The sequence below is a fragment of the Triticum aestivum genome, chromosome 5B (genome assembly GCF_018294505.1).
Source record: "Triticum aestivum cultivar Chinese Spring chromosome 5B, IWGSC CS RefSeq v2.1, whole genome shotgun sequence".
NCBI classification, from domain to species: Eukaryota; Viridiplantae; Streptophyta; class Magnoliopsida; order Poales; family Poaceae; genus Triticum; species Triticum aestivum.
This window is the reverse complement of record NC_057807.1, coordinates 276,674,709-276,688,551: the sequence shown is the minus strand read 5'-3', so window position 1 is coordinate 276,688,551 and position 13,843 is coordinate 276,674,709. Positions and strand designations below refer to the sequence as shown.

Genomic DNA, 13,843 nt, shown 5'->3' with positions numbered 1-13,843 from the left:
CTTTGGGCTGCAGAAAAAAGAAATGAAGCAAGGGTGAGTATGATGATTCATACCCAGCAAGTAGCATTTATTCAAGGGTACAAAAGGAGAAAGTGTTATGGATATCACAACGGTGTAATTCAGTTTCAAGGAAATGATACGACATCAATGGACAAATTAAGCAGCGGAAAATAAAGTAGTGCAAAAGGCTGAATTAAAAGATAATATTAAACAGAGTTCAACTAAAATACTGGAAATATTTATAGCGGTGTATAGGGAAAATATTGGTATCACACGTGACCAGCAAGGTTCCCTACCCGGGACTCACAGGGGTGAATATTCACACTTTTACACTCTTAAGAGGGGTACTCCGACATCGACAGCCTCGACCAGAACAACGTGGGTTCCAGAATAGCAGAGCCCTTTGATCCCCTGAGGCACTACAACTTGGCTTACTAGTATGGGTCGTTCCCAAGGATCCATCACCGATACCCTATTCAGAACAAGTGTCGCCCCCAGCGGAGAACTCAGACAGTCCCATACCTGAACCGTGACCGGTAAAATATGTTTGCGGTCGTGACACCAACATAGACAATATGTGAATATGGAAATAAGGAGGTCAGTGGTATGATGAAACTTATGTAGTAATCCTCACGTCTCCGCGTAAGCCCTAATAATCATGATGATTACTTGCTCACCGGAAAATGTTTCTCTTCAACATTACCGTGGCCAACGAAACAAGGACAGTTGCAGAAGAACTCATATATCATGGTACAGTGGCTAGCAAAAGAAATACTAGCAGCAGTATATCTCTAGATCAGTGTAACAGTGTGCAAGTCACAGGACCAAGCACAGTAACGAAATATGAATAGAGGAACTACTACTTGCCTGACAGCAGTACCCGTCTACCACGCGGTCACTAGGAACAACACCAGCGAGAGCTCCAACTTCTTCTTCCAGCAGACGACTCTGACTAGTGTGTCGATGGACCTATGCTACAACACCTGGTCGCCTTATATACTGGTAAAAAATGAGTAGCTCCTTGTGAACGCATTAATCATCGTCCAGCTGCCGCCGTAACTCCTGCTCACTCCAAAGGATAAGCTAGTGCCCCTTTGCTTCACAAAATGGCTGGTTCGATGCACCTACTTTTTTTTAGAAAAGGAGGATGACCCTAGGCCTCTGCATCTAGGAGATGCATACGACCACTTTATTGATTATTCTCGAGGACCTTACAAAGTATTACAACAATTAGCCTGAATCCACCATCTTGGCAACACATGCCGCTACTCCTATCCAAAATGATGAAGGGCTGCTAGCTGGGACACTACCCAAACCACTCACCTAAGCCTAACATCAAAAAGCCGGAAACCGAAACATATTCGAAAGCCCCAGCCGAGCCACATACCGGGTCTGGGGCACAATCCGGTCAGACGCAATCGTGTGTCGTCGCCACCATCTTCCACAGGTTCGTCTTCAGATCATATTGAGGCTTCTACCTTGTCTGGCCACTCTGCCATCGACGTCACCATGACGCCAGACAGCAACCTCCTCCTGCGCGAGTCCATCTCCGCGCATCGGGCGGCGAGCCTCCACAGCGCCATGCCGCCGATATTCACCGCCATCAATGAGTGAGATGAAGTACCGCTCCACCACAATATGTACAGGGTGAGGAAGGGCGAGGTCCCCATCGGAGGCACGGCCGGAAGAGAAGCACCGCAGCCCTGAGACACTGCCCGGAGCTGCGACGCAGCAGATCAGGCGGGCCGCCACCAGGAACCAGATAAGCTCGCCATGCACACCCAGCATCCCCATGCCCAAGTCGGCGCCTTCAAGAAGGTGACGACGTTGTGGCGCTGCCTCCGCTTAGCCACCGGGGCTAGGGTTTTCACCCGGGCACAGGGGAAGGGGGGAGGCAGGGGAGGTTTAGCCTCAGCGCCGCCACCAAGGAGGGAATGGTGACCGGGACGCCATCGACGCCGTGACCGCCACTGGCGGCCAAGGGTTTCCCCCGGCCAAGCACCCTGTCGCCACCTCCGAACCAGCCACAACATCCGCAGGCGCGAGTACGCCGGAGATCCAGGCTGGCCGGAGGTCATGCATCACGAGAGGACCAGGATCGCCTCTGATCTGACGCGGGGAGCCCGGGGCCTCCCCGCACCAAGACCTGCGCCCACCGGGACCTCGCTGCCCGCGTAGCCGAGGGGAACTGGCCTACCTCACCGACGATCACTCCCCGCCGCCTGGGGAGTGCCGTCGACGCCTCAAATCCGGACTCTCACCACCGAAAGGGAGCGATCTCGCCCCGCCGCCACCTTCCCGGGAGCCGGCGCCAGCTTCGCCGGCCGTTCCTCCGGTGGCGGCGAGGTTAGGATGGAGATGGGAAGGGTGAAGGGCGGCTGGATCTGGGTTCCCCCGTCGCCGCCAGGGAGGGCGACGCGTGGGATGGGAGATGCCTTTCGATGCACCTACTAGCTCATGCATGCATATGTTTCTAACCAGAGCGAATGACACGTACATTCTATCTCCCAAGGAAAAGACACGTAGCCATGCAACAAGCCTTCTCATCACTGCATGCAAAAATATCTACTGCCCTAGACGGTGGTACAGTGTAATCTAAGAGCTAGCTGGCCTGTGAGAAGAAAATGCAGTGAACGTTACTGAGCTAGTCGGCAGGCTACGTACATGCATTACGGCAACTGGGTGACTAGATGGATGCTACATGCATGCAGTGCGTCGAGTACAGACCATGGATGTGGTGCATGCCATGCATTAATGCGTGCTTGTAAGTGTACGTGGATTGCTCAAGCAAATGTAATACTCCACCATCTTCTAATACAAAGAAAATCTAATAATGATTGGCATGCACCTATTAGTCTTAAGGTATTTATCTCCAAAATTATTTATAAATACTAGCATGCCTGAGTTATTAGAAAAATGATAGTTAAGAAAAATTTAATTCTAAATGATAATCGACACATTTTAATTATCCTTAAGTAACAAACGGGTGTTACATCCTCCCCGCCTTATAAAAATTTCGTCCTCGAAATTTAATTACCAGTCAATAGAAGATGCGGAAAGTTTTTGTGAAGTTCGTCTTCTTTTTCCCATGTCGCCTCGTCCTCACTGTGGTTGCTCCACTGGACTTTGACAAATCGAATAGTCCTTTTTCTCATTACTCGATCTTTGACATCTAGTATTCTTAGGGGGTACTCCTCGTATGATAGGTCTGGTCTCAGTTCCACGATTGGTAGTTTTGTTGCTTCTGGCAGTGCCTCGCATTTCTTCAGTGTGGATACATGAAAAACATTATGTACCCCTGATAAATTTGGAGGCAGCTCTAATCGGTAGGCTACTGGTCCAACTCTGGCAATAATATGAAAAGGTCCTACATACCTTGGACTCAACTTTCCTTTCAAACCAAAATGTCTTGTACCTTTTCGAGGTGAAACTTTTAGGTATACTAGATCTCCCTCTTGAAATTCAACTTCCCTCCATTTGGTGTCTGCTTGTTTCTTTTGATGGTTCTGTGCCGCCGTTAAATGCTCCTGAATTACTCGTAGTTTTTCCTCTGCCTGTTGAACTAATTCTGGGCCTATATATTTCCTCTCACCAATTTCTTCCCAACATATAGGAGAATGACATCTCTTACCATACAAAGCTTCATATGGAGCCATCTTTATACTGGATTGATAACTGCTGTTGTATGCAAATTTGACTAGAGGAAGGGACTCATCCCACTTTTCTTTGAAGTCCAACATGCTTGCTCGAAGCATATCTTTCAGTATTTGTATAACTCGCTCTGTTTGTCCATCAGACTGGGGATGATAGGCTATACTGAAATTCAATTTCGTTCCCAAGGCCTTATGTAAACTTCTCCAAAATCTTGAAACGAACCTTGGATCCCGGTCTGAAGCAATATTTGCAGGGACACCATAGTTCGCAACTATCTCCCTAATATATAATCTTGTTAATTTTTCAAGGGTCATTGTTTTCTTGACTGGTATGAATTGTGCCACCTTGGTCAATTTGTCCACTATGACCCATATAGAATCATATCCTGCAGAAGTTTTCGGTAATCCTGTAACAAAATCCATACTGATATCTTCCCACTTCCAACTGGGAATGCTTAGCGGTTGTAGGAGGCCTGCTGCCTTTTGATGGTCCACTTTTACCTGCTGACATATTGGACATTCCAGAACAAATCTTGCTATTTCTCTCTTCATATTTGGCCACCAAAAATTTACTTTAATATCCCGATACATCTTTGTGCTACCAGGATGTATAGTGTATGGAGTGGTGTGGGCTTCTTGCATGATCTCCAATTTCAACTCTGCATTTTTAGGTACACAAATACATTCTTTCAACCATATAGATCCATCTATCCGTATGTGAAATTCTGATGGCTTTCCTTGCTCTATGTTTTCTCGGAGACTGACAAGAAAAGGATCTTCCAGTTGCTTTATCCTAATTCTTTCTTGAAGATCAGGTTTGACCTGTAGTGCCATAATAGTGATCGATGAGTCACGTACATGCACCTCTATTCCCATCTTTTCTAAGTCCTCCAAAATCTTCCTTTGTGAGGTGATTAAAGATGCCACATTGCAATCAGCTTTTCTGCTTAGCGCGTCAGCTACTGCATTTGCTTTACCCGGATGGTAATTGATATTGACATCGTAGTCTTTAAATAGCTCGATCCATCTTCTCTGCCGCATATTTAATTCCTTGTGTGTGAAGATATATTTTAAACTCTTGTGGTCAGTAAAAATCTCACAGTGTTCTCCATACAAATAATGTCTCCATATTTTTAGAGCAAAGATTATAGCAACTAATTCCAGATCGTGTGTTGGATAATTTTTCTCATATGGTCTAAGTTGTCGAGAGGCATATGCGATTACCTTGTTGTTCTGCATGAGGACACAACCAAAACCAATTTTTGAAGCACCACAGAAAATAGTAAATCCAATCCCATTTACTAGAACTGCTAGAACTGGAGCAGACACTAGTCGATGTTTTAATTCTTGAAAATTTTCTTCGCACTTCTCTGTCCAGTCAAATTTTACCCCTTTGCGGGTAAGTTGGGTTAATGGCGCTGCAAGCTGAGCAAAACCTTCAATAAATCTCCGGTAATATCCGGCTAACCCAAGAAAACTTCTTATCTCAGTAATCGTGGTTGGTCTGTTCCAGTCCAACACTGCCTGAACTTTTGTTGGGTCTGCCGATATACCCTCTCCAGAAATAATGTGGCCTAGGAATGATACTTTGTCTAACCAAAAGTCACACTTCTTGAGTTTAGCGTATAACCGCTGTTCCCTCAATGTTTGAAGTACTGCTCTCAAATGTTCGGCGTGTTCCTCTTCTTCTTTGAATATATTAAAATATCATCAATAAATACCACAACAAACTGGTCCATGAATGGTCTGAATACACGATTCATTAAATCCATAAAAGCTGTGGGTGCATTTGTTAATCCAAACGACATGACTATATATTCGTAATGACCATATCTGGTGCGAAAAGCTGTCTTTGGAATATCCCCTTCTTTAATTTTTAGCTGACGATATCCCGATTGCAAATCTATCTTTGAAAATACCCGCGAACCTTGTAGCTGATCAAATAAATCATCGATCCTGGGCAAGGGATATTTATTCTTAATAGTTACCTTATTCAGCTCCCGATAATCAATGCATAATCGCCAACTGCCATCTTTCTTCTTTACAAATAATACTGGAGCGCCCCATGGTGACATGCTTGGACGAATAAATCCCTTTTCTTCTAACTCTTTGATCTGTTGCTTGAGTTCCTTTAGTTTTGCTGGAGCCATTCTGTACGGGGTCTTTGAAATAGGATTAGTACCAGGGACTAGGTTTATGCTGAACTCAATCTCTCGGTCTGGTGGAATTCCAGGTAACTCTTTAGGAAACACATCAGGAAATTCTCTAACTATAGGAATATCCTCTATACATTTCTCCTTTATTTCCAAGTTTCTAACTTGTGCGTACCTTGTTTTCTTGTGGCTCCCTTGGTACACTATTTTGTGTTGACCAGGTCCTTGAAGTATCACTTTCTTCCCATGGCAATCAATAATTGCATGATTTTCAATCAACCAATCCATGCCTAGTATTATATCAAAATCATGCATATCTAGTACTATCAAATCTGCTCGAAGTTCATGTCCCCTTATAATAACCGGACAATTAGTGCATACCCTTCTAGTTATCATCTCAGCCATTGGAGACTCTACCACGATTTTCTTCTTTATAGGCGTACTTTCTATTCCATGGGTACCAATAAATTTAGAAGATATAAAAGAGTGGGTAGCACCAGAGTCAAACAAAACAACCGCATTATGAGAACATACTCAGAATGTACCTGTAACCACATTGCTATCATTGTCCACCTCATTTTGGGTCAAATGATTTACTTTGGCACGAACAGGCTGTTGATTCCTTCTAGGATTGTTCGTGTACCGAGGAGCAATATTCGCCTTAGGAGGCAGTGCAGGTAGGTACAATGGTGTTTTTGGTGCTGGCAAAGCAAATGACTGATTAGGAGTAGAATTCTTGTTCCCGCACTAACTGATAACATGTCCCTCCTTGCCGCATCCGAAGCATTTTCCCTGTCGCTGCTCACACTGGGAAGCCATATGATCTCCGTCACAAATAACACATTTATTAACTATGGGCTGATATGTTGCTCGATTATTTGGGCGCCAATTTTGATGTGCCTTCCTTTGCATGTTTCCTTGACCACGGTCATCGAACCTCATCTTTTTGTTTGGTTTCTCAACTTCAGCACGTTCTTCAAGGTATGCTTGTTCCACTGTAAGAGCCTTGTTAGCTATGTCACGAAATGATTTTAATTCAAATACCTCCACGCGCGCCTTGATGGGTTGACGTAAGCCTTGAGCAAACCTTCGCGCCTTTACTTCATCATTTTGAACATACACCATGGCATAACGGGCAAGTCTAGAAAAATTAATTTCACACTCTGCCACGCTTTTATCACCTTGCTTTAGCTGTAGAAATTCAAGCTCCATTTTCCTCTGAACACTTTCAGGAAAATATTTTCTCTGAAATTCTTGCTTAAATATCGCCCAAGTAACCAAATAATTTTCTGGATATTTCTTCTTGTGCACATTCCACCAATCAAAAGCTCCACCTTGTAACATAAACGTGAAGGAAATATGCCCTAGAGGCAATAATAAAGTTATTATTTATTTCCTCATATCATGATAAATGTTTATTATTCATGCTAGAATTGTATTAACCGGAAACATGATACATGTGTGAATACATAGACAAACACATAGTCACTAGTATGCCTCTACTTGACTAGCTCATTAATTAAAGATGGTTATGTTTCCTGACCATAGACATGTGTTGTCATTTGATTAATGGGATCACATCATTAGGAGAATGATGTAATTGACATGACCCATTCTGTTAGCCTAGCACTTGATCATTTAGTATACTGCTATTGCTTTCTTCATGACTTATACAAAGTTCCTACAACTATGAGATTGTGCAACTCCCGTTTACCGGAAGAACACTTTGTGTGCTACCAAACGTCACAACGTAACTGGGTGATTATAAAGGTGCTCTACAGGTGTTTCCGAAGGTACATGTTGGGTTGGCATAATTCGAGATTAGGATTTGTCACTCCGATTGTCGGAGAGGTATCTCTGGGCCCTCTCGGTAATACTCATCACCTAAGCCTTGCAAGCATGTAACTAATGAGTTAGTTATGAGATGACGTATTACGGAACGAGTAAAGAGACTTGCCGGTAACGAGATTGAACTAGGTATTGGATACCGACGATCAAATCTCGGGCAAGTAACATACCGATGAGAAAGGGAACAAAGTATGTTGTTATGCGGTTTGACCGATAAAGATCTTCGTAGAATATGTAGGAACCAATATGGGCATCCAGGTCCCGCTATTGGTTATTGACCGAGAATGGTTTTAGGTCATGTCTACATAGTTCTCGAACCCGTAGGGTCCGCACGCTTAACGTTTCGATGACAGTTTTATTATGAGTTTATAAGTTTTGATGTACCGAAGTTTGTTCGGAGTCCCAGATGTGATCACGGACATGACGAGGAGTCTCGGAATGGTCGAGACATAAAGATTGATATATTGGACGACCATATTCGGACACCCGAAAGGTTCCGGGAGTTTTCGGAGAAAACTGGAGTGCCGGGGGGGTTACCAGAACCCCCCGGGAGAGTTAATGGGCCACATGGGCCTAGGTGGGAAGAGAGAGAGGGGCGGCCACAGTGGGCCGCGCGCCCCCTCTCCCTCTGGTCCGAATTGGACTAGGAGGGGGGGGCAGCGCCCCCCTTTCCTCCCCCCCTCTCCCCCTTCCTTCCCCCTCCTAGTAGGAGTAGGAAAGGAGGAATCCTACTCCTACCAGGAGGAGGATTCCTCCTCCCTTGGCGCGCCCAAAGGGGCCGGCTGGCCTCCCCCCTCCCTCCTTTATATACGGGGACAGGGGGCACCCCATAGACACAGAAGTTGATCTACGGATCGTTCCTTAGCCGTGTGCGGTGCCCCCTTCCACCATATTCCACCTCGGTCATATCGTCGCGGAGTTTAGGCGAAGCCCTGCGCCGGAACATCATCATCGTCACCACGCCGTCGTGCTGACGGAACTCATCTCCGGAGCCTTTGCTGGATCGGAGGGCCGGAGATCGTCATCGAGCTGAACGTGTGCTGAACTCGGAGGCTCCGTACGTTCGGTGCTTCGATCGGTCGGATCGTGAAGACGTACGACTACATCAACCGCGTTGTGCTAACACTTCCGCTTACGGTCTACAAGGGTACGTGGACGAACACTCTCCCCTCTCGGTTCTATGCCATCACCATGATCTTGCGTGTGCGTAGGAATTTTTTTGAAATTACTACGTTCCCCAACAAAACGTAGCTAGTGTCACCTTTTCTTGCTCTGGACAATGCCTTGCTTCAAATATTTTTTTGTATCTCAGTTAACCAGTCATCTGCGTCCATAGGATTAGCACTGCCAAGAAAGACAGGCGGCTTCAGTCGCAGGAATTGGCGCAAGCTGTCCTGTGTCCCACCCTCATGAGAGTTCTCTCCTCGGGGTGACTGTTGTACTAACTGCTCCAAGATTATAGTCTGTCGCATTTGAGTTTGTTCCTGGCGGTTCAAAATCTCCAAGAGCAAATTACTTGGAGGAAGTTGATCTTCTGCGGTTCTTTGAGATCCACCACTACCTCCAGCGTGAGTGGTAGAGAAATCTCCATGATCGTGGTTAGCCATCTATACAATTATGAAGGATGGAGAGCAAAATAAATAAATAATCCGCCACACTTCATAGCATGCATTAGTACATAAAAGTTGATTTTACTATATAAGAGGGGTTGACACGTAGAACCAAAATTTGCACAGCCTCACCTGACAGGAGTGCTAGTGTCAACATCAAGCTACATGCAAAGGCTAGTAAAAGTGGAAGCAACCTACTACTACTAGGGTTGCTACAGGAGGCAAACATCACATGCGAACTAGATAGGTCACACCATTACACACTAGATACTAGTAGCTCTACCACTTTATTTAAGCTAGTACGTACGACCACTCAAGTAGTACTATCGCCTGCTAGCTAGTATGTTGCATGCCCTTTTCTTTCCTTTCTCATCCTTCATTGCTGCAAGCTGCTGATGGAGGCACCAGTTCTCTGCCTTCAAATCCATCATCTCACTATCCTGTTTGTTGTTGACGTCTTCCAGCTCATCTCTTTCTTGCTTTAGTTTCTTGGTCTTGTGTCCCTCCTCCTCGATCCAACGATCGCGGTCCTCCACCTCTATTTCATGGTCATGCTTTATTTCATAAAATTGGGCCTGATGCTCTTGCTCTAACTCGTCTAGCTCTTGCTTCCTACGAACCTCATGGTACTGCTGGAGTTGTGCAATCTCCTCCTGATGTTGCTGCTCAGAACGTGCCAAGTCCAGCAAAGTCTCCCAGTACTCATAGCTGTGCAAGTCCACTAGGCCAAAGTTCAAACTAAAGTAGAGTGATTTAAGCGCTTCACGAGCCGCCGAGCACCCAGCTTCATGATCATCCTCGCCATAGCCATAGAAGGTAGTGTATGCACCGGGGTCATGCGGGGTGACCTGCACGTGCATAGCTGCCTGGATTCCTCCATCCGAAAGAGCACTAGTAGAGATCATTGGAGGCTATAGGTGAAAATGATCGGCTACCTCCTCGAGGATTTGCACAAAGTTAAGATGGAAGATGGTTGGGCCATCCATCCCTGATTCCAACCACATATATTAGCACTAACAAAATGCATGCATAAGAAGTGAAATACTAAATTTCATGACAGGACATATAATCAAATGAGCCACGTAAATGTTAGCTTCACATAAAATAAGCAGAAAAAGAGCGTTTCTAACTTACGCGCACAAAAATAATACCCTGGTTATTCCCCATTAGTTGCATCACTTTTTAATTTTATTTAACCTAAGCTCTGATTACCACTTCAACTATCACGCCCCAAGACATGGTTCGGACGTCACAGCCGCCACGCGTTTATAAACAAAAGCTTATAAATGTGTGAGGCCTAAACTAAGACATTTCACAATAATACGCATATATAGCATGTATTCTTTATTCTGGGGATACAAAGCTCTTGCTGAAAATAAACCCTAAAGTACTTTAATTTATTCCCTCCCGGCGCGTGCTACGCCTACTGCTCAAAGCCATGCTAAGGATCATTACTGCTTTGGGCTGCAAAAGAAAGAAATTAAGCAAGGGTGAGTATGATGATTCATACCCAGCAAGTAGCATTTATTCAAGGGTACAAAAGGAGAAAGTGTTATGGATATCACAACGGTGTAATTCAGTTTCAAGGAAATGATACGACATCAATGGACAGATTTAGCGGCGGAAAATAAAGTAGTGCAAAAGGCTGAATTAAAAGATAATATTAAACAGAGTTCAACTGAAATACTGGAAATATTTATAGCGGTGTATAGGGAAAATATTGGTATCACACGTGACCAGCAAGGTTCCCTACCCGGGACTCACAGGGGTGAATATTCACACTTTTACACTCTTAAGAGGGGTACTCCGACATCGACAGCCTCGACCAGAACCACGTGGGTTCCAGAAGAGCAGAGCTGTAACGACCCGAATCTGATAAGATTCGATGTCTCTGTGCTCACTGTGCTAGTCCCTGGATCGATTCGCTAGCACACACAGTACATATGAATATCAAATAACAAATGCATCATTTACTATAACGTATGATCCAGAATTTATAAAGTGTTACAAACTCTTAGTACATAACTAGCTTTACTCAATAATAACAGCGGAAATGTAGCATAAGCAAACGATGAGTCCAAACAAGGCCCACTGGCGAAGATGTTGAGTGAAGACTCGCGACCCTACTGTATCTCATTGATTATCTGAAAATCCTGCAACATGATAAGTTGCAGCCACAAAGGGTCAATACATTGAATGTATTGGCAAATCACACAATATGATATGGCAAACCTACATCCACAAAGCAATGTATGACAAACAAAACACACAAGTTAGTTCGGAGAAGAATGTCTTCACCTACCTCCACTACCTGAACTCACAACCGTCTCTAATTTACTCGCCCAAGATAACCCAAAGATTCTAAATAAACATGACAAGAACTTCTGAAGTATCTCTCAAGTGCGCTCTGTCAATGGCGCATTCTCTAGGAACAATAGAGCGCTCTGCCAAGGACGCATCCACCTGATTTATGTTCCGAAAACTATACCTCGCCTCAAGTGCGCTCTGTCAATGGCGCATTCTCTAGGGACAATAGAGCGCTCTGCCAGTGACGCATTCACCTGGTTAATAATCCCGAGCCTACGGCTATAAACACTCACCATTTTCATGGATCACTCGACACATGCCCACGTCTACCATAGTGAGTTTATCACACCATCACATAACACAAATCATACCAAAACATGACAACACGGGATACACATGTCAAGCCAACATATATCATAGCATAAAACCACACATGCATAGCAGAATATAGGATGAGAAAAATCAAAAGTGCAAACTTGCCTTGAACGGTGTTGAAGTACTCTAACGATTAATTCTGATCCGCTTCACACTCCGAACAATCTATACGATAACGAAGGCACCGATAAATAAACCATACTCACATAACAATCACAATAAAGCCAACAACAAATAATTCAAATCATACTTAAATAACAGAAAATATCAATAGGTATATATTATCTACATGCTAGTAGGATCACAATGCAAAAAGAATCAACTAATTTGGATCAACAGTTTGAAAGATATGGCCTCCGGAAGTTTGAGTTCAAATTTAAACAAATTCAAATTTGAACTGTTCAAAAATGTGAAATCTTGGTTCTAGAATATTCTCCTGGTCACTACAAGTACATAGGAAAAAGAATCAATGAATTTGGAGTTACGGATCTCAAGATATACCTAAATGAACATTTGATATGGAATCTGTCAAAAGAATATTGTGTCAAAAATAAATCTCTTCAAAGAACTGCTGCGGCTGTGGATGTGCCATGTGGCGCATTACTATTGCCGGTGATGTGTTCGCTGTGGAGGTTAAACGATGGACGGCCGCAACTTAACAGATAACGGTTCGGAAATAAAAAAACACAGATGATCTAATCCCGGCCGTTTAAAGAAGATCGGGCGGCAGCGAGACGTGCTCACCTGAGAACAGAGCTGGGCGTCGTCGGAGTTGGAGAAGAACGGCACGGGGCGGCTCGGGCGGGGATGGTGGCGCCTGCTCTGGTGGTGGAGGAAAGGACGGGCGGTCGCGGAACTCTCCTGTGAAGACAAAGGGGGCCTCGTCGGGGAGGATCACGCCCTGTGGTGGCGTCGATGGGCGACCGGAGCGACGGCGGCGGTGCTCTGCTTCTGGTCGAGGTTGCAGCGCTCGGTTCGGTGAATCCCTGTGCCACTAAGAGGTGAGGTCGAGACAGAAGCTCGAGGTGATCAAGAATAGGTTAACAGAGGTGCTAGGAACCGACGGTGGCGACGGAAGCGACGACGGTGGAGGTCAACAGCGGTGGAACTCCGGTGAGATCGCGAAATCGACCTAGGGCACAGGAGCCTACGATTTTGCCAAAAATCGGTCGAGCCGGACGTGGGGAGTATTTATATGGAGGTGGGAGGCGAGAGCTGCAAGATCCGAGCCGAATCCACGGAGGATTTGGATCCGGATTGGTCTCCAGGAAGAACACGCTGGAGGTAGGGGATGAGGAGAAAAAAAAAGACAAGAAGGCTGCCGCTGGGCTGTCCTGCTGTGCGGAAATGGGCCGAAGGCCTGCTAGCGGCTGCTGCTGCCTAGCGCGCGCGGGCAAGGAAAAAAAAACAAAGCTGCGCGCTGGGTTAAATTGCTACTGTGCAGCCCAAACGCACAGTAAACTCTGACTAAAAACTATACTGCACATGACAATTATTGGCTAAAATAAAATATCAAAATCACTCCCTAAAATTACCAGAAAATACATGAAAGCTATTATTGCTATTATATAAAATAGTGAACATTTTTAAGATACAAATTCACTTATAACAAATACATATATTATGCAATACAAACATATAAAGGGCATTATAACAACTATAAAATAAATTTGAGTTTCCACAAAGCCAAGATAATTTAGGTAGACCAGAATATATTCTTAGCGTTTTCCAAATATAACTAATAGGGGAGAAGTCATATTATCTTCACTCCAAATATATTGCCTTGAGTTGGAAAACACTTCAGAAAATTCTAATATGCATAGAAATCATGATGAAAAAGAATGATCCTATTAATAAACCAAATTTGAAAATTTGGGATGTTACAAGAGCCCTTTGA

The 13,843-nt window shown here is 44.6% G+C and overlaps 1 long non-coding RNA gene across 1 annotated transcript; it reads right to left on the bottom strand.

Moving 5' to 3' along the window:
- Window positions 1-10,631: 10,631 nt before the first annotated feature.
- LOC123115979 (uncharacterized) lies at window positions 10,632-13,169 on the bottom strand. The gene is made up of 3 exons (XR_006456868.1): window positions 13,011-13,169; window positions 12,691-12,932; window positions 10,632-12,111 (listed from the first exon to the last, which is right to left on the bottom strand). It is a non-coding gene; the product is annotated as an uncharacterized lncRNA (long non-coding RNA).
- Between the last annotated feature and the right edge of the window lie 674 nt (window positions 13,170-13,843).